The sequence below is a fragment of the Panulirus ornatus genome, chromosome 12 (assembly GCF_036320965.1).
Source record: "Panulirus ornatus isolate Po-2019 chromosome 12, ASM3632096v1, whole genome shotgun sequence".
Classification (NCBI taxonomy): domain Eukaryota; kingdom Metazoa; phylum Arthropoda; class Malacostraca; order Decapoda; family Palinuridae; genus Panulirus; species Panulirus ornatus.
In genome coordinates, this window is record NC_092235.1 from 66,699,706 (window position 1) to 66,717,589 (window position 17,884).

Sequence of the window (17,884 nt, forward strand, 5' to 3'; positions counted from 1 at the left end):
GCACACTAACGCTGCCTAATGGCTACTTCGAGTACCCTTAAATTCTTATAGGGGGCTTGTAAAGTACAAGGGATTGATGATAATAACTGAAGCGAAACAGTATGAAGATTTCTTATGTCAAGTAAGTGTAGAAAATATGGCTTCCGTAAACCAGTCCCGTTTTTTATACAACCTTACAGCTCATCTGTTTCAGTAATCCTGTTATGGAAACTAAGCCAATGAAATGTGACTCAAGCTCTGTCGAGTTTCGTTATTCATCTGCACAGCTGTGGCCTACGACGGCTCAGCATCGCTAAATTGGTCGAGTGGTTACACTGATAGCCATGTTTAGGTTAGAATATGACACGAAACCCAGTCTTCACATGTATCAGAGAAGTCAGCTGCTTTTTCATTTTCTGAATTGTTTTTCGTCATAATTAAGTCAGTGAAGAACTTCTAGGCGACCACTGATTAGGGGATCGGGTAATACTACTACGTTATAATGTCCACGTTGATCCTTTACATAAGATAACGTGCCTTTCTGTCCTTCCTCTCACAATGGGTCAACCCAGATCTGCCGAGTTGATCGATGGTCAGCCAACTGTGGATTATCATTATTATTATCATTATTATTATCATTATCAATATTATCATCATTATCCATGGCTTATCTCGTCATATGATGCAGCAGCATCTCAAACTGGGAATAAATACGTTAACGTACAAGGAAAACGGGACCTTAAACCTATCTTAGGAGACTCAATAGATCTGGGCTTCCCCCAGTCCTGCTCTTCACTCTCTTGGATGCGTATGTGAAGACGTCACCACGGGAACATTCACATAATGGGCTTATTATAAAGTTTATGGGTATCATACTGATGAGGTTGCCTATCATATATAGTTTTATTCAAGACTTTTAGACGTAATGAGATGTTAGGCACTTGATGAGAAATCAATACATGACATTACATGATCACACACAAACCACCGGCAACTCGATAATCCCGTAAGGGTGGAGGGCGCTCTATTTTCCCGCCGTGCGGACAGGAAGGGGATGATGCTAACGCTCATGATGATTCATCACTTCTTAGCTAAACTTTCCAATGTGATAATCAGGAGTTTTTACTTATACACTTGCCGGGTTTTCTTTCCTCCCTCTATAAGGCAATTTTAGATGCTAGACTTTTCTTTTTTTCATAGTCTTGTGGCACTCAGTGTTCACGTACTGTTTGCTTCTTGAAAAGAACATTCCCATGCCGGGAATCGAACCCGGGCCTCCTGGGTGAAAGCCAGGTATCCTAGCCACTAGACCACATGGGACGTGATGAATCCTTCTGTGAAACTCATCTTCGAAATAGGTGCCAAAATTGGTAGTTTCAGTCCAATTACAGCACGTCATGGTATGACACGGGACATGGCGAAGTGTATATATACCACAGTTTCATATCAGATATATTAACGTGCCATTATCTAGTTACCCACTTTTTTTTCTCTGACCTTTCTGAGTTCGATCAGAGAATGTCAGTGAACGTGTTATGAGAGGTAGAAACAAAATACACAATGAAAAAAAAAATGAATATCATTTAGTGTCAGTTGATGTAGATAAACTCGCACCAAATAAAGAGGTTGTGAAAACATAGTATATTGGGTCGTTAAATAAAATCGTTTGAAAACTACCCAAGGTAAAACACTGGCTGAGGATCTTAAGCCAGATGATGTTAAGATCAACTGGTTCCCGGAATCTGACGAAGCCATGTCGCGACTTGCCTAATGCTTTTACCGCGCTCTTTACAAGATAAACATGGCTGACATATTAGTGGCGGCAAATTCTTTTTTATAAGGATAGAGCGTTCTGCCTATCAACTGTATCTCCCGTGTGGTCTAGTGGCTAGGGTACGCGGCTCTCACCCGCGAGGCCCGGGTTCGATTCCCGGCACGGGAAAGTTTTCAGGTGTGATATAATCAGTTTCAAGTATACAATACAAAACTGCTTGTACACTAACGCTGCCTAATGGCTACTTCGAATACCCTTAAATTCTTATAGGGGCTTGTAAGTACAAGGGATTGATGATAATAACTGAAATGGGGAACAGTATGAAGATTTCTTATGTCAAGTAAGTGTAGAAAATATGGCTCTCGTAAACCAGTCCCCTTTTTTTTTTTTTTTATACAACCTTACAGCTCATCTGTTTCAGTAATCCTGTTATGGAAACTAAGCCAATGAAATGTGACTCAAGCTCTGTCGAGTTTCGTTATTCATCTGCACAGCTGTGGCCTACGACGGCTCAGCATCGCTAAATTGGTCGAGTGGTTACACTGATAGCCATGTTTAGGTTAGAATATGACACGAAACCCAGTCTTCACATGTATTAGAGAAGTCAGCTGCTTCTTCATTTTCTGAATTGTTTTTCGTCATAATTAAGTCAGTGAAGAACTTCTAGGCGACCACTGATTAGGGGATCGGGTAATACTACTACGTTATAATGTCCACGTTGATCCTTTACATAAGATAACGTGCCTTTCTGTCCTTCCTCTCACAATGGGTCAACCCAGATCTGCCGAGTTGATCGATGGTCGGCCAACTGTGGATTATCATTATTATTATCATTATTATTATCATTATCAATATTATCATCATTATCCATGGCTTATCTCGTCATATGATGCAGCAGCATCTCAAACTGGGAATAAATACGTTAACGTACAAGGAAAACGGGACCTTAAACCTATCTTAGGCGACTCAATAGATCTGGGCTTCCCCCAGTCCTGCTCTTCACTCTCTTGGATGCGTATGTGAAGACGTCACCACGGGAACATTCACATAATGGGCTTATTATAAAGTTTATGGGTATCATACTGATGAGGTTGCCTATCATAAATAGTTTTATTCAAGACTTTTAGACGTAATGAGATGTTAGGCACTTGATGAGAAATCAATAAATGACATTAAAGGTTGTCCAGTTGCATGGCTTCATGAATCATGTTCTTAATGTTACAGTAAGCAGCGCGAATCTCGCAGGTGTAAGGTCGTAAATCGATTCTTACTTGGGGAAAGTTTTCTTGCGATGTAAGGCACCTCAAGTTGCCGATCAAACTCTCGGCAGTCGTATACTTGCTATGTTTAGGGTTTAAAATGACTTTCCCATGCCGGGAATCGAACCCGGACCTCCTGGGTGAAAGCCAGGTATCCTAGCCACTAGACCACATGGGATATAAATAGAATAGGTTGCTCTTGGGAAGTAGGTGCGAAATTCCGTTAAATTTTCAGTGTATCGGAAGACAGGGAATTCATACTCATATGTAGCCATCCCTCTACACTCTCTTCCTACATGACCTCCCATCACCAACTGCAGACAAGCATGTTATGGTTCGTTCATTTGTAAGTGATTTGAATCAACAAACAATAAGCTACCGTCCTCCCGAACCAGTCAATCACCAGTCCACCAAACAGACATCCATCTGAAACTATATCCCCCAGGCATGTACGAGTGGCACTTTCTCCTCTGCGTTCTGGACTCGATCCATCTGTCTAACATACAAAACCGATTCAGCATATCACAAACCAATCACGCCCAAGACGCAGCACCTCACACTATTATACACACATCTTCACTGTTCTTGACCTGTGGAGCCGCCCAGAAGACGTGGCCAACTTCCTGAGCACTGCGGAAGCCCAACAGTGTAGTAGGTCGAGTTTTCATGTAACCCGCATTCCCACGTTCATGTCATTTACGTGCACAATAAAATACATAGTTCATTGTAAAAGACGTGAACATATTTTCTTGAAAAGTGTTATTTTCGTCCTTGAGTGTGCCTTCGATAGCTCAGTTGGTAGAGCGGTGGACTGTAGTTGGTAGACATAACAGACATCCATAGGTCGCTGGTTCGAATCCGGCTCGAAGGATTTCAGTTTTGGCTGGAACTCACAGCCAGTCAGGCAGTGTATAGGGATGCTTTGGAAGTATACGTAGGTTCTCATGTATATTTATGTATTTACTTATTCACTCTTAGCATATCCTACATTGGTCATGATATAACTCCATTAATCTGTGCAGTTAAGTGTTGTGAGCATCCTATAGCACTTTAATGCTTTTGCACAGATATGTACATAATTCTGCAATATCATGAGTACGTTATACTCTCCAGGTATATTCACTAGACAATCTCATGACCAAATTTTTGCAAACTGCTTTGCAGAAAAACAAAATCATCTATCAGTAATCTAAAGTCTCGAATCTGAATGCTGTCCTTAACACTTGTCGTCAGTCTCCTCACAGAGAGGAAAAGTTTGTTGAATTCAACGTAAAGTAGATTAATGGCACCATCTAAAAACATGGCTCTTTGATCTGATTCTTAGTTTTCAAGTTTCCAGTATGCAGTAACGTGCTGGGGTGTAGCGAGAGACGTGTGGTAGTTATGAGTTAGGTAAATACGATCATTACTGCTGAGGTCCGTTCCATGAAAGGTATCTGGCAACGACATCTTGTAGTCTACTGATCCCGCTCCTTCCGTCATACGTGTTTAACATGATACATTTTATCAGGATGGACCAATAGATCTGCTTGTGCGTATCTGTTGTACTCTTGCTTGCCTGAAATACTCATCAAGTGCTTTACCGAAGGCAAGTTTTCGAGCTTTCATTTGACACCCCACTGCTGTGTGTTTAACAGTGTATGTATCTGGCGCAAGTTTACATCGTCTAAGATTAAACTCGGTTCCTTTCAAGGAGAAACATTTTGTTCCAGTTTCCCACAGTAAAGTGATGGACAGTATCTGACCAGTGTCAGGGCCTGAAAAAATATAATAGGTAACTACATACCGACAGGATCATTCATTTTTATATGAAAGCCTGATATTCTTCGCCATATACGTTGTTATAGTATACTTCGTCCTGTAATTGGACTGAAACTTCCAATTCTTTGCACCTATTTACAAACTTCCAATTTTTGCACCTATTTACAACAGCCGTTTCACATAAGCTCTTTCAGTTTCCTATGTCCCATGTGGTCTAGTGGCTAGGATACCTGGCTTTCACCCAGGAGGCCCGGGTTCGATTCCCGGCATGGGAATTATTTTTTTTTCAAAAACATCCACTACACTTACACCTATTGCCTCGAGCCCTGAGGGGAACGTCTGGCAACTTGGATGCTTAACAGAGGGGAACAAAATATGCTGTTCACTGTGACATCAAGGACCCAAATCACAGAGCAGGACAAGTGGCTCAGAAAAAGTTAGATGGAAAATATCATTATAATCATTTGCTGGTTTAGGATAAAGCAATGCACATAATACCACACGAAACGAAAGAAAATCAGCCTTACAAATGCCACGTATCTCTCTCGTTAAAAACCCCATTTGTGGATTCATATTGCAAGCTTGGAAAAAAAAAAAAATCAAATCTGACGTGTGTCTGAACAGGCAATTAATCTATTCTAATGCTAATGGAACAAACAATGCCTTTCAAACCACTATGACTCTCGTATTTGAGTAGATAAAGAGGACGATCGTCAGGTAGAGAATACAAAGCCGAAGCACTAGACACTTATAATGATATATAAAAAATAAATGGTTTTCCAACAAGAAGTTTGAAGTAGGATCAGTTAGATTATTTATGAATTCTAGGGATATGTGCTCATGATGTTTCAGCATCGTGTGCTTACATGAAATGGCCCTTGTCCAAATGCATTACAGATTTTATAGGATTGTCAGAACACAACCTGCACATATTAATGGAAACACTTGGACGTAAGATATTCTAAAGCGAGATAATGAAGATCCACAAAATATAGATACAAAGGAAAATGTACATAAACGTCTCAAGTCATCTCCATGCAGTGCCTGATTGGCTATGAGTTCCAACTAAAAGAGAAATCCTTCGAGCCGGATTCGAACCAGCGACCTATGGATGTCTGTTTCATGACCCGCCTACAGTCCACCGCTCTACCAACTGAGCTATCGAAGGAGCTATTAGTTATTACAATGCCACTTTTCGTAAAGATATTCTTACTTTCTTAAAATTAACCTGACTTTTCTCTCTGACGGTAAGAATACTCTATGAACGTGTCATTCGTTTAAACGAACCTCTTGTGAAAACCGGATTCATATTAACTTATTTTCCTGCCCAAGGATCCCCCTTCAGTTGGGCTCTATCAGTACTCAGAAAGCTGGCCACGTCTACGGACGGGGCCACAAGTCAAGAGGTGTGGCGATGTCTGTGTGAGATGGATACAAGACGACTGAGGAGTAAATGTTTAGTGTCTTCAGCATGGAAGCTGTGTCGTGGGAATAAGGAGTCTTGTGGTATGATGAATCGATGTTTGTAATGTTGGAAAGATTGGTAGTGTCGAGAACGCCGATGAGGAAGTGCAATTCGTACATGCCTGGGGGATACAGTTTCAGATGGGTGAAGTGAAGTGGAATTGCAATGGGAAGGCGGTAGTTCAGATGGGTGAAGTGAAGTGAAGTGGAGTTTAAGATTGTAATGGGAAGGCGGTAGTTTATGGCTAGCCGAGTCATTACTGTCAGAATATGTTTTATTGATTTCGTGTTTGTTGGGGGAAGTGGACCTGTAAGTGTAGGTTGCTGAAGCATGAAGCAAGGGTAAGCTTTTTATTTTTACTTCCCGGTTGGTTATGGGATGGTCTGGGTGACATTGGTCTAGGGTGCTGCTATAAAGAGCCTTGTGCTGAGCATTCTCTAACGAGGTGGATATGGAAGTACCATTTGCTTCACTGTGCATGTGTCGAACGTCTGTGGTTCCTCGTATGAAGATGATGAATATTCCGAGTGCCCTGGATTGTGTGCTTTGCAGTTTTATGTTTGCATTTGACAGGTTGGATGGATGTTTCAGGAAGTGAGGCATGGTTTAGGCTGAATTTGATGAAATGTTTGCACAAGATACTTTAGTATTCTTTCCCTTGTCTTCAATTGCTGGTAAGTGTCCGGAGGACGTCTAGTTCATTTATGGCTTTGTACTGTTTGTGATGTGGGAAATAATCATCTCATCTGTGTTGTGATAATCAGTATAGACAGACTTCACATGAGTGAATGAGGCACAGTTTTAGTTGAACTGCATAAACAGTTGACAGAACATGCCGAATAATTCTTGTCCTTTTCTAAAACTGCCGGTGAGAGATGCTTTGTGGAAGTGTTACAAAGTATGGTGCAGGAGGAAAGCTATCATTAGTAGTGAGGAGTTTTTAATGCGTGTTCTAAAGGTGTTCAGTCTGTGTATACTGTGTTGACGTTTGTGATGTGTGTGGTGAATGTCTCGTGCGTGTCAGATGTGACGATCCAAGCGGGTCATAGTGGATTACGGTGCGGATGGAAACACACAAGTTCTTAGTGAGCCGGTGTTGTCATTGCGCGATGTAATGACGCATATCTGTTGATGTTTGAGCGGGGTCGTGAAGTTTTGAAGTAACTGAGATCATTCACCTTCACACACTCGTCTACAGGTGGTGACGGATGGCCCTAAGGGACGAGGGTGTAGAAGCTGGCTTACATATAAACATAAGTAACGTGTCTTCTGGTGCAATGAAAATGAAACTACCAAATCTCGCACCAACTGCCAATATGATGAACTTTTACCAATAGCATTTTTTGTCTATTAATATCCCATGTGGTCTAGTGGCTAGGATACCTGGCTTTCACCCAGGAGGCCCGGGTTCGATTCCCGGCATGGGAAAGATCTTTTCAGACCCAAACATGACGAACACAGCTACAGCCACAAATGGTAAAAGGATGAAACTGGCAACTTAAGATGCCTTACCTGATAGAGACGTTCTCTGTAAGAATCGATTTCATGAACCTTATAACTGATGAGACTCATGGTGCTTACTGTCCCACATTAAGAACACAATCATAAAATCAATGTGACAGGACAACACTGAAATAAATGTTAAATACTGATTTCTTTCATCACTTAATTGGACAACACTGAAAGAAATGTTCAATACTGATTTCTTATCAAGTACCTAACATCTGAGAGACTTGAATAAATTCATCTGTATATAATAGGCAAATTCAAGACTATGATGTCCATAAAGTTTACGACCAAGCAAATATATCCTCATCCAGTGAGTGATGAGGGCGTCATCACCTCACACATGCCTCCAGGAGAGTCAAGAGCAAGTCTGAGGTAATTCCAAATGTAAGAGGCGAGTCACTCTTGGGTTACGACCTCATGATTAGGTCCTGTTTCCCTATGATCTTGACGCTCTCCAGTTAGAAGGAAACTACACCACACACACACACACACACACACACACACACACAGTCATTGATGGCTGGCCATCGACCCAGCAGATCAGTCTAAAGAAACATTGTACAAGGTGAAGACGTTACCTAAAGTTTAATCCGATTCTCTAAATGATCAACCTAACCGTTTCAGCACAGTCGTACATTATTCTGTGATCAACAATGGTCGTACATCATCCTGTGATCAACCGCTGGTCGTACATTATCCTGTGATCAACCACTGGTCGTACATTATCCTGTGATCAACCACTGGTCGCACATTATCCTGTGATCAACCACTGGTCGTACATTATCCTGTGATCAACCGCTGGTCGTACATTATCCTGTGATCAACCATTGGTCGTACATTATCCTGTGATCAACCATTGGTCGTACATTATCCTGTGATCAACCATTGGTCGTACATTATCCTGTGATCAACCGCTGGTCGTACATTATCCTGTGATCAACCACCGGTAGTACCTTACCCTGTGATCAACCGCTGGTCGATCAGAAAATCTCTCCAATGACTCAATGGCGGAAACAAGAAAAAATGAACACTACAGCTGATGATGGGCTTCGTATATCACTCGTGGCCCAGTACTGAATGTACCCAAGAATGACACCCTTTATCATCTGGGTAGGGTATATGGAGCCGTCATGGAACCCGACTATACAGAAGATTAACAAATTTTCACAACAGTCTCAACATGTGTACGAATACGTATCGTATCGAGGGTACAAATTCCAGTTTACCTGAAAACTTTCCCGTGCCGGGAATCGAACCCGGGCCTCGCGGGTGAGAGCCGCGTATCCTAGCCACTAGACCACACGGGATCTGATTTTCCATGGGATTCTTCATATACTTCAACAACTATTCCTCTCTAAGCCAGTTCAAATATGAGGACAAACTTGAGCAAATTCAAAGAGAAACACCGCAGCTAATCCAGTCACTCAGATTTAAGCATGCTAGAGAAAGACTGAAATACGTCAAAATAAATCTCCTTAAAAAAAAAAAAATATAATATATATATATATATATATATATATATATATATATATATATATATATATATATATATATATACACTGGAAAGATACAACAAAAGTGTTCCCGCCAAAAGTTGAGCCAGAGGGAGAGGTGGGTGGGGAGCTGCCCTCTCTGCTTTGCTATCCTGTTTCTACCACTATTTTTAGACGACCCAGACAGATACCCTTCTAGTGAACCATCAGGTTCCTCTACGTGTCCTTTCCATGTACACAATATGTAGTTTTACCTCATGCCTTGCGATGTAACTCAATTGAAATTGCCAATTTGCGCACCTATTTACAATATGAGCGTTTCACAAGAGCTCTCTCAGCTCTTTGTATCCCATGTGGTCTAGTGGCTAGGATACCTGGCTTTCACCCAGGAGGCCCGGGTTCGATTCCCGGCATGGGAAGATTCTTTTTCAAATGTGAACATTATAAGTACTGCGACTGGAACAAAAAAAATGAGTTTATGACGATCATTATGAAATATCATACTTAGTAAAAAACAAAGTAAAAACTGATCTTATGACCTTACAAATGTGCAATACACACGCAGCCCACGTCCATGAGAGTGAGGAACAAGTCTGAAATAATTCCAAATGCTTCAGGAACGTCATCTCAGTCAGGAGCTGACACTTTGAGGTGTGTCCTGGGCGCCAGAATGTTGGTTTAGCAGGGAGGAAACTACATCATCGACTGAGGGAAACATAAAAGAAAAGGAATCAGTCAATGACAAGACCATCGATTCAAGACGTTCAGCCCAAGTGAAACTGGTTAAAACGCTACAAAGACGGAAAGGATAATCAACACAATACACACAACCCACGTCAGCACTTCAATCCAGTTTAGTCTGATGCTGTCAGCAATCGCTTGTCAGCAAACACTCCAGAGAAAAATATCTCAAATACAGGTCATAAAGTTGGTGTATTATCTGGGAGCCATATAATAACTAACAAGGAAAAACCAATTTTTCTCAGGAAACAACAGGTAGACAGACGTCATAAGCCCTACATGTATAGGGGAGCATTGCAGTCTCAGGAAGTGTTACGTCACAGGGAATCAACTCCATTTGGATTACGATGATTATGTTCACTGTGGATATAGTCTTATATGACAGATAGTTACAATCCCAGTTTCTGTGGAAATCTTTTCTCACGAGTAGAGATAGCCTCCCCCACTGCACTCCTTACCATGAAAATCCTTCCCCTTCCACGCTGCATCAACAACTCCATGTACACTTACTAAGCTCTTAGAACCCGTTTCCTTAGAGCTATAAATTTTCCCGTGCCGGGAATCGAACCCGGGCCTCGCGGGTGAGAGCCGCGTATCCTAGCCACTAGACCACACGGGAGCTGCTTCAAGAGCGGAATTCTTTATCTCAATATAAAACCTGTTGGTCACCAAGCTCGATCAGAAGGAAAGAGGAACTTGCCAAGAAACAACAAAACCAATCCTTTTACTCAAGCCATCTGAAGGTAGACTCACACGCATAAATCTGTTCTAGTTTCATAAATGCGCAGACTCCGGCATGTGATGGAATTCGTTCAAAGTACCAAAAAAATCTGAAAACTTATCATCGGAATATTGCTTCAGTTTAAATTATATTCACTAACCACAAATAATGATAGGAAGAAGGAGGACCATGTAACAGCAAAAGACTTTCACATATGAAGTGGTTCAGTAGTGACATATAAACTACCACTCGACAAAGTAAATGTATAAATGAAAATACCTACAAATCAAGGCTAGACAAATACCTCATTGATATCTGTTATCAGTTAAACAAATCAAGGGGAGTCAAGTATTTTACTCACATGTTATCAATAAAAAAAAAAGGATCCACTTAAACACAAAACCTGCCACAAAACCAAGCTGAAACCGAAGCCGAGGCTTGCAAAACCTGGCTTCCAGAAGCCGAAACCGGCTTCGGCCCTCCGTCTACATGGCAGGTTCTTCCTGCCGGACGTTGAGCCAAAGGGAGAGGTGTGAAGGTGTGAGAGGGGAACTGCCGTCTAATCTTATTATCCTGTTCCTAACACTACTTATAGACGACCAAAAAAAAAGAAAATTATTATGGAGCATCAAGTCTGTTGTCAGTCCTTTCTACGTATCCCACACTACGGTTTACGCCATGTCTCGTGTTGTATCTAAACATACCAATTTCCGCACCTATTTACAATATGAAGCTTTCACAAAAGCTTAATGTGCTCTTTATGTCCCATGTGGTCTAGTGGCTAGGATACCTGGCTTTCACCCAGGAGGCCCGGGTTCGATTCCCGGCATGGGAAAGTTCTTTTCAAACGTGAACGGTTTTCGTTCTCCTACTGAAAAAAAACTTGGGAAAGGTACGACACGCAACTTAAGATGAACCTCCAGTAAACTCGCTTATAACTTTGGCAACAATGTAATAACAATTTCTGATAAAGGGAATGATCTTACGATTCACAATAGGCCCAACACATCATTAAGAATAAAAATATGCATTCTGAAAACTTTTCGAACTACTGGAAATCTAAGATAATCCCAATCACTTGCTGATTCATTATGAATTACCTGAAGTTTACCAACGATGTAAAACCACCCGTTTGTAACGAGAAAACTGAAGATTAAAAGATAATCATACAAACTACAACTCATCAAGATATGATTGTGATCAGACAGTCTTGCCTATAAGAGAGCGAGGAGCAAGTGTGCGATGCCTCCTGATGCCTCTGGTGAGTCATCTCCGTCAGGAGGTGACGGTCGAAGTCCCACTTCTGTTTCCGCTGGACGCCGTAATGTTTGCCCAGCTAGAAAACAACTGAATCTTCGATCGAAATGAAACGAAACATAAAAGAAAATATGTCACTGTCTGACCATCGGGTCCAGAACTTCAACCAATGAAACAGCATAAAAAGGAAGGAAGCGCCGAAAGCTTAATCATAAATGTAAACAACCCACGCGAGCATTTCGACCCAGTTCTATCTCATCTTATAGGATCACCTTGTAGGATCAATCTTTCATCAGCATTCAGTCCACAAAAAAAAACAAAGCATCTGTGTCGCATTTAATGCATGTAATCGACTCTGTGCATTACTTGGCAGCCAAATAGCAAATACTGCAATTAAGGTAAACCACCTCTTTAAGGGAATGAGAGTTAGCCTTCATGAGCCCTAAATGTATAGAAGAGTATATCAGTCTTGACAGAGTTAGGTCACGGTACACTGGCTTCGTTTCCGTGAAGAATTCTGACGTGGTTGATTAGAATGACTATGTTCACTGGTGGTAGATAAGTATTTTCTATAATCCCACTTTTCATAGAGACCCAATCTCACAAGAGACAGTTCCACTATCATGTTACACTCCATATCGTTAAGTCTTCATCCTCCCACGCCTGATCGAGAACTCCAGGTTCTAGACATCAATGTTCTGCATTATCAATTTGTGAGTATGATTTTTCTAGCAATCGATTTTCTTACACCGTAAAAACTTTCCCGTGCCGGGAATCGAACCCGGGCCTCGCGGGTGAGAGCCGCGTATCCTAGCCACTAGACCACACGGGATCTACAAGACAAGCCAAGATTCCTAGTCTATAAAGAAAATTTGCTCTTCTTCTCCTTAAACATTAATATATCAAGTTCATGAAAACCTGAAAAAGTCACAATGAATTAATAACAACAAAATACATTTCTAAATACAAAGTTTATATGCTGCACCACAAGATCGTGTCTATGGTGTTGTAATTTATGTGAAACTACCAATTACCGCACCTATTTCTAGTATGAGCGCTTCATGGGAGCTCATCTCTAACTTTATGTCCCATGTGGTCTAGTGGCTAGGATACCTGGCTTTCACCCAGGAGGCCCGGGTTCGATTCCCGGCATGGGAAAGATATTTTCAAACGTAAACATTTCACGTAACCCCACGGCACCAAACCCTGAAACACTATGACTAACATCTCATGGATTCTTACTTGACAAGAAACCACCTGCATTGTAAATATAAACAATCCTCTGTCCTTATTACTGCAAAACTTACACGTTCTTCACTTGATCCTCCATAACATGAGGTCGGCATTTCGACAACTGCTTTTGAAGTGTTGGACACTAAACATAAGTCAAAACCCGATTGATATTCATGAAGTACTAGAGACATGCTTAACAAAGGTTGATATAAAGTCGCCTATTCCTAATAAGCAAATTCAATACTAATTATACATTTTACGAACCTTCCACTGGTGACCGACGTAACCAGAATGTCTGGATTCCATGGGCGTGAAGACTAGGCGAGTGGTCACCTGCGTCAGAAGCTGGTGTTTAGGGGCCCCACTTCCGTCTGGACTGGCCGCTAGTATGCTTGTCCGGGTTCGAGGAAACTTTATTATCGAAATACGTTCAATCAATCGCTGTCCGAAGATTCAACAAATTCAGACCAGCGAAACAACAGTCTGTAAGAAGAAAAGCAAACAATTTACGTGAGCATATCAACTTTAGATCCATCTGATCCTGTAATTAATCACAACTCAGCATAAAGTCTAGTAAACAATACATAAACAATGACAAGGTCCACGCATTACCCAGCAGCTATGTACTATGAATGTTCATCATGGCCAACTATTTCTTAAAGAAAGCAATGAGGAGCCGTCATGTGTCCCAAACATATAGAAAAGTAAAGTCTTGACAGTGTTTAAATCATCGAGTAACGACCCCGTTTCCTCTTATGACAAGAGCACTAGCGCCTTGAATACTTTTCACTGAGGAAAGTTTTAGGTGAACAACAATGCATACGCTCAGTTTTGGTCACTCCTAACCTTATGTATACTGAAGTCTATTTCCTTCCACACCTTATTGCCTATTAGTAAGAGGTTACTGCTGTAATACGCTACTTCATGGGTGAGCAACTGGGTATGATATTCTAAGATCCGGTTCGCTTACACCTGAAAACTTTCCCGTGCCGGGAATCGAACCCGGGCCTCGCGGGTGAGAGCCGCGTATCCTAACCACTAGACCACAAGGGATCTACAAGATGAACCAAGAATCCTAGCCTAAAAATAAAATTTACTCCTATTCTCCTCACACATTAATATGTCAACTTCAGGCAAACATGAAAAGGTCACAACTACCAAACAATAACAAAATACATTTCTAGATAGAGAGTTTGTATGCTGCACCACATGATCGTGTCTATGGTGTTGAAATTTATGTGAAACTACCAATTACCGCACCTATTTCTAGTATGAGCGCTTCATGGGAGCTCCTTTCTAACTTTATGTCCCATGTGGTCTAGTGGCTAGGATACCTGGCTTTCACCCAGGAGGCCCGGGTTCGATTCCCGGCATGGGAAAGATATTTTCAAACGTAAACATTTCATGTAACCCCACGGCACCAAACCCTGAAACACTATGACTAACATCTCATAGATTCTTACTTGCAAAGAAACCACCTGCACAGTAAATATAAACAATAGAAAATATAGTAAATATAAACAATAAATATAAACATGGTGAATATAAACAATTCTCTGTGCTTATTACTGCAAAACTCACACGTTCTTCATTTGATCCTCGATAACATGAGGTCGGCACTTCTACAACTGCTTTTGAAGTGTTGGACACTAAATATAACAAATCAAAAGCTGAAGTACTAGAGACATGCTTAACAAAGGTTGATATAAAGTTGCGTATTCCTAATAAGCAAATTCAATACCAATTATACATTTTACGAACCTTCCACTGGTGACCGACGTGACCAGAATGTCTTGATTCCATGGGCGTGAAGACTAGGCCAGTGGTCATCTGCGTCAGGAGCTGGTGTTTAGGGGCCCCACTTCCGTCTGGACTGGACGCTAGTATGCTTATCCGGGTTCGAGGAAATTTCATTATCGAAATACGTTCCATCAATCACTGTCCGAAGATTCAACAAATTCAGACCAGCGAAACAACAGTCTGTAAGGAAAAGAAAAGCAAACGATTCACGTGAGCACATCATCTTTAGATCCATCTGATCCTGTAATCAATTACTAGTCAGCATAAAGTTTAGTAAACAATACATAAACAATGACAAGGTCCACGCATTACCCTGCAGCTATGTACTATGAATGTTCATCATGGCCAACTATTTCTTAAAGAAAGCAATGAGGAGCCGTCATGTGTCCCACACATATAGAAAAGTAAAATCTTGACAGTGATTAAATCATCAAGTAACGACCCCGTTTCCATGACAAGAGCATGGGTATGGGTATGATATTCTACGATCCGGTTCGCTTACACCTGAAAACTTTCCCGTGCCGGGAATCGAACCCGGGCCTCGCGGGTGAGAGCCGCGTATCCTAGCCACTAGACAACACGGGATCTACAAGATAAAACAAGATTCTTAGTCTGAAAAGAAAATTTGCTCCTATTCTCCTTACACATTAATATGTCAACTTCAGGCAAACATGAAAAGGTCACAATTACCAAACAATAACAAAATACATTTCTAGATAGAGAATTTATATGCTGCACCACATGATCGTGCCTATGGTGTTGTAATTTATGTGAAACTACCAATTACCGCACCTATTTCTAGTATGAGCGCCTCATGGGAGCTCATTTCCAACTTTATGTCCCATGTGGTCTAGTGGCTAGGATACCTGGCTTTCACCCAGGAGGCCCGGGTTCGATTCCCGGCATGGGAAAGATATTTTCAAACGTAAACATTTCATGTAACCTCACCGCACCAAACCCTGAAACACTATGACTAACATCTCATGGATTCTTACTTGACAAGGAACCACCTGCATAGTAAATATAAACAATCCTCTGTCCTTATTACTGCAAAACTCACACGTTCTTCATTTGATCCTCCATAACATGAGGTCGGCATTTCGACAACTGTTTTTGAAGTGTTCGACACTAAATATAATAAATCAAAAGCCGATTGATATTCATGAAGTACTAGAGACATGCTTTACAAAGGTTGATATAAAGTTGCCTATTCCTAATAAGCAAATTCAATACTAATTATACATTTTACGAACCTTCCACTGGTGACCGACGTAACCAGAATGTCTGGATTCCATGGGCGTGAAGACTGGGCGAGTGGTCACCTGCGTCAGAAGCTGGTGTTTAGGGGCCCCACTTCCGTCTGGACTGGACGCTAGTATGCTTGTCCGGGTTCGAGGAAACTTCATTATCGAAATACGTTTAATCAATCACTGTCCGAAGATTCAACAAATTCAGTCCAGCGAAACAACAGTCTGTAAGGAGAAGATAAGCAAACGATTCACGTGAGCATATCAACTTTAGATCCATCTGATCCTGTAATTAATCACAACTCAGCATAAAGTCTAGTAAACAATACATAAACAATGATAAGGTCCACGCATTACCCTGCAGCTATGTACTATGAATGTTCATCATGGCCAACTATTTCTTAAAGAAAGCAATGAGGAGCCGTCATGTGTCCCAAACATATAGAAAAGTAAAGTCTTGACAGTGTTTAAATCATCGAGTAACGACCCCGTTTCCATGACAAGATCACTAGCGCCGTTGAATACTTTTCACTGAGGAAAGTTTTAGGTCAACAATAACGCTTACGCTCAGTTTTGGACACTCCTAACCTTATGTATACTGAAATCTATTTCCTTCCACACCTTATTGACTATTAGTAAGAGGTTACTGCTGTAATACGCTTCTTCATGGGTGAGCAAGTGGGTATGATATTCTAAGAACCGGTTCGCTTACACCTGAAAACTTTCCCGTGCCGGGAATCGAACCCGGGCCTCGCGGGTGAGAGCCGCGTATCCTAGCCACTAGACCACACGGGATCTATAAGATAAACCAAGATTCCTAGTCTAAAAATGAAGTTTGCTCTTCTTCTCCTTAAACATTAATATATCAAGTTCATGAAAACCTGAAAAAGTCACAATGAATCAATGACAACAAAATACATTTCTAGATACAAAGTTTATATGCTGCACCACATAGTCGTGTCTATGGTGTTGTAATTTATGTGAAACTACCAATTACCGCACCTATTTCTAGTATGAGCGCTTCATGGGAGCTCATTTCTAACTTTATGTCCGATGAGGTCTAGTGGCTAGGATACCTGGCTTTCACCCAGGAGGCCCGGGTTCGATTCCCGGCATGGGAAAGATATTTTCAAACGTAAACATTTCACGTAACCCCACGGCACCAAACCCTGAAACACTATGACTTAACATCTCATGGATTCTTACTTGACAAGAAACCACCTGCATAGTATATATAAACAATCCTCTGTCCTTATTACTGCAAAACTCACACGTTCTTCATTTGATCCTCCATAACATGAGGTCGGCATTTCGACAACTGCTCTTCAAGTGTTCGACACTAAATATAACAAGTCAAAAGCCGATTGATATTCATGAAGTACTAGAGACATGCTTAACAAAGGTTGATATAAAGTCGCCTATTCCTAATAAGCAAATTCAATACTAATTACACATTTTACGAACCTTCCACTGGTGACCGACGTAACCAGAATGTCTGGATTCCATGGGCGTGAAGACTAGGCGAGTGGTCACCTGCGTCAGGAGCTGGTGTTTAGGGGCCCCACTTCCGTCTGGACTGGACGCTAGTATGCTTGTCCGGGTTCGAGGAATCTTCATTATTGAAATACGTTTCATCAATCACTGT

General features: G+C 41.3%; 19 non-coding genes across 19 annotated transcripts; 10 read left to right on the top strand and 9 right to left on the bottom strand.

Annotated features, from left to right (window-relative positions):
- Window positions 1-1,227: 1,227 nt before the first annotated feature.
- Window positions 1,228-1,299, bottom strand: TRNAE-UUC (transfer RNA glutamic acid (anticodon UUC)). The gene has a single exon. It is a non-coding gene; the product is annotated as a tRNA-Glu (tRNA).
- Window positions 1,300-1,849: 550 nt separating this feature from the next.
- Window positions 1,850-1,921, top strand: TRNAE-CUC (transfer RNA glutamic acid (anticodon CUC)). The gene has a single exon. It is a non-coding gene; the product is annotated as a tRNA-Glu (tRNA).
- A 1,197-nt stretch (window positions 1,922-3,118) lies between these two features.
- TRNAE-UUC (transfer RNA glutamic acid (anticodon UUC)) lies at window positions 3,119-3,190 on the bottom strand. The gene has a single exon. It is a non-coding gene; the product is annotated as a tRNA-Glu (tRNA).
- A 602-nt stretch (window positions 3,191-3,792) lies between these two features.
- On the top strand, window positions 3,793-3,883 carry TRNAY-GUA (transfer RNA tyrosine (anticodon GUA)). Its single transcript is given in 2 exon segments — window positions 3,793-3,829; window positions 3,848-3,883. It is a non-coding gene; the product is annotated as a tRNA-Tyr (tRNA).
- A 1,093-nt stretch (window positions 3,884-4,976) lies between these two features.
- On the top strand, window positions 4,977-5,048 carry TRNAE-UUC (transfer RNA glutamic acid (anticodon UUC)). Its single transcript has one exon. It is a non-coding gene; the product is annotated as a tRNA-Glu (tRNA).
- Window positions 5,049-5,850: 802 nt separating this feature from the next.
- TRNAY-GUA (transfer RNA tyrosine (anticodon GUA)) lies at window positions 5,851-5,941 on the bottom strand. The gene is given in 2 exon segments: window positions 5,851-5,886; window positions 5,905-5,941. It is a non-coding gene; the product is annotated as a tRNA-Tyr (tRNA).
- A 1,653-nt stretch (window positions 5,942-7,594) lies between these two features.
- Window positions 7,595-7,666, top strand: TRNAE-UUC (transfer RNA glutamic acid (anticodon UUC)). The gene has a single exon. It is a non-coding gene; the product is annotated as a tRNA-Glu (tRNA).
- A 1,316-nt stretch (window positions 7,667-8,982) lies between these two features.
- TRNAE-CUC (transfer RNA glutamic acid (anticodon CUC)) lies at window positions 8,983-9,054 on the bottom strand. Its single transcript has one exon. It is a non-coding gene; the product is annotated as a tRNA-Glu (tRNA).
- A 533-nt stretch (window positions 9,055-9,587) lies between these two features.
- TRNAE-UUC (transfer RNA glutamic acid (anticodon UUC)) lies at window positions 9,588-9,659 on the top strand. Its single transcript has one exon. It is a non-coding gene; the product is annotated as a tRNA-Glu (tRNA).
- Window positions 9,660-10,528: 869 nt separating this feature from the next.
- Window positions 10,529-10,600, bottom strand: TRNAE-CUC (transfer RNA glutamic acid (anticodon CUC)). Its single transcript has one exon. It is a non-coding gene; the product is annotated as a tRNA-Glu (tRNA).
- An 865-nt stretch (window positions 10,601-11,465) lies between these two features.
- Window positions 11,466-11,537, top strand: TRNAE-UUC (transfer RNA glutamic acid (anticodon UUC)). Its single transcript has one exon. It is a non-coding gene; the product is annotated as a tRNA-Glu (tRNA).
- Window positions 11,538-12,719: 1,182 nt separating this feature from the next.
- Window positions 12,720-12,791, bottom strand: TRNAE-CUC (transfer RNA glutamic acid (anticodon CUC)). The gene has a single exon. It is a non-coding gene; the product is annotated as a tRNA-Glu (tRNA).
- A 254-nt stretch (window positions 12,792-13,045) lies between these two features.
- TRNAE-UUC (transfer RNA glutamic acid (anticodon UUC)) lies at window positions 13,046-13,117 on the top strand. Its single transcript has one exon. It is a non-coding gene; the product is annotated as a tRNA-Glu (tRNA).
- A 1,056-nt stretch (window positions 13,118-14,173) lies between these two features.
- Window positions 14,174-14,245, bottom strand: TRNAE-CUC (transfer RNA glutamic acid (anticodon CUC)). The gene has a single exon. It is a non-coding gene; the product is annotated as a tRNA-Glu (tRNA).
- A 254-nt stretch (window positions 14,246-14,499) lies between these two features.
- TRNAE-UUC (transfer RNA glutamic acid (anticodon UUC)) lies at window positions 14,500-14,571 on the top strand. Its single transcript has one exon. It is a non-coding gene; the product is annotated as a tRNA-Glu (tRNA).
- A 934-nt stretch (window positions 14,572-15,505) lies between these two features.
- On the bottom strand, window positions 15,506-15,577 carry TRNAE-CUC (transfer RNA glutamic acid (anticodon CUC)). Its single transcript has one exon. It is a non-coding gene; the product is annotated as a tRNA-Glu (tRNA).
- A 254-nt stretch (window positions 15,578-15,831) lies between these two features.
- TRNAE-UUC (transfer RNA glutamic acid (anticodon UUC)) lies at window positions 15,832-15,903 on the top strand. Its single transcript has one exon. It is a non-coding gene; the product is annotated as a tRNA-Glu (tRNA).
- A 1,059-nt stretch (window positions 15,904-16,962) lies between these two features.
- On the bottom strand, window positions 16,963-17,034 carry TRNAE-CUC (transfer RNA glutamic acid (anticodon CUC)). Its single transcript has one exon. It is a non-coding gene; the product is annotated as a tRNA-Glu (tRNA).
- A 254-nt stretch (window positions 17,035-17,288) lies between these two features.
- Window positions 17,289-17,360, top strand: TRNAE-UUC (transfer RNA glutamic acid (anticodon UUC)). Its single transcript has one exon. It is a non-coding gene; the product is annotated as a tRNA-Glu (tRNA).
- Window positions 17,361-17,884: the final 524 nt, after the last annotated feature.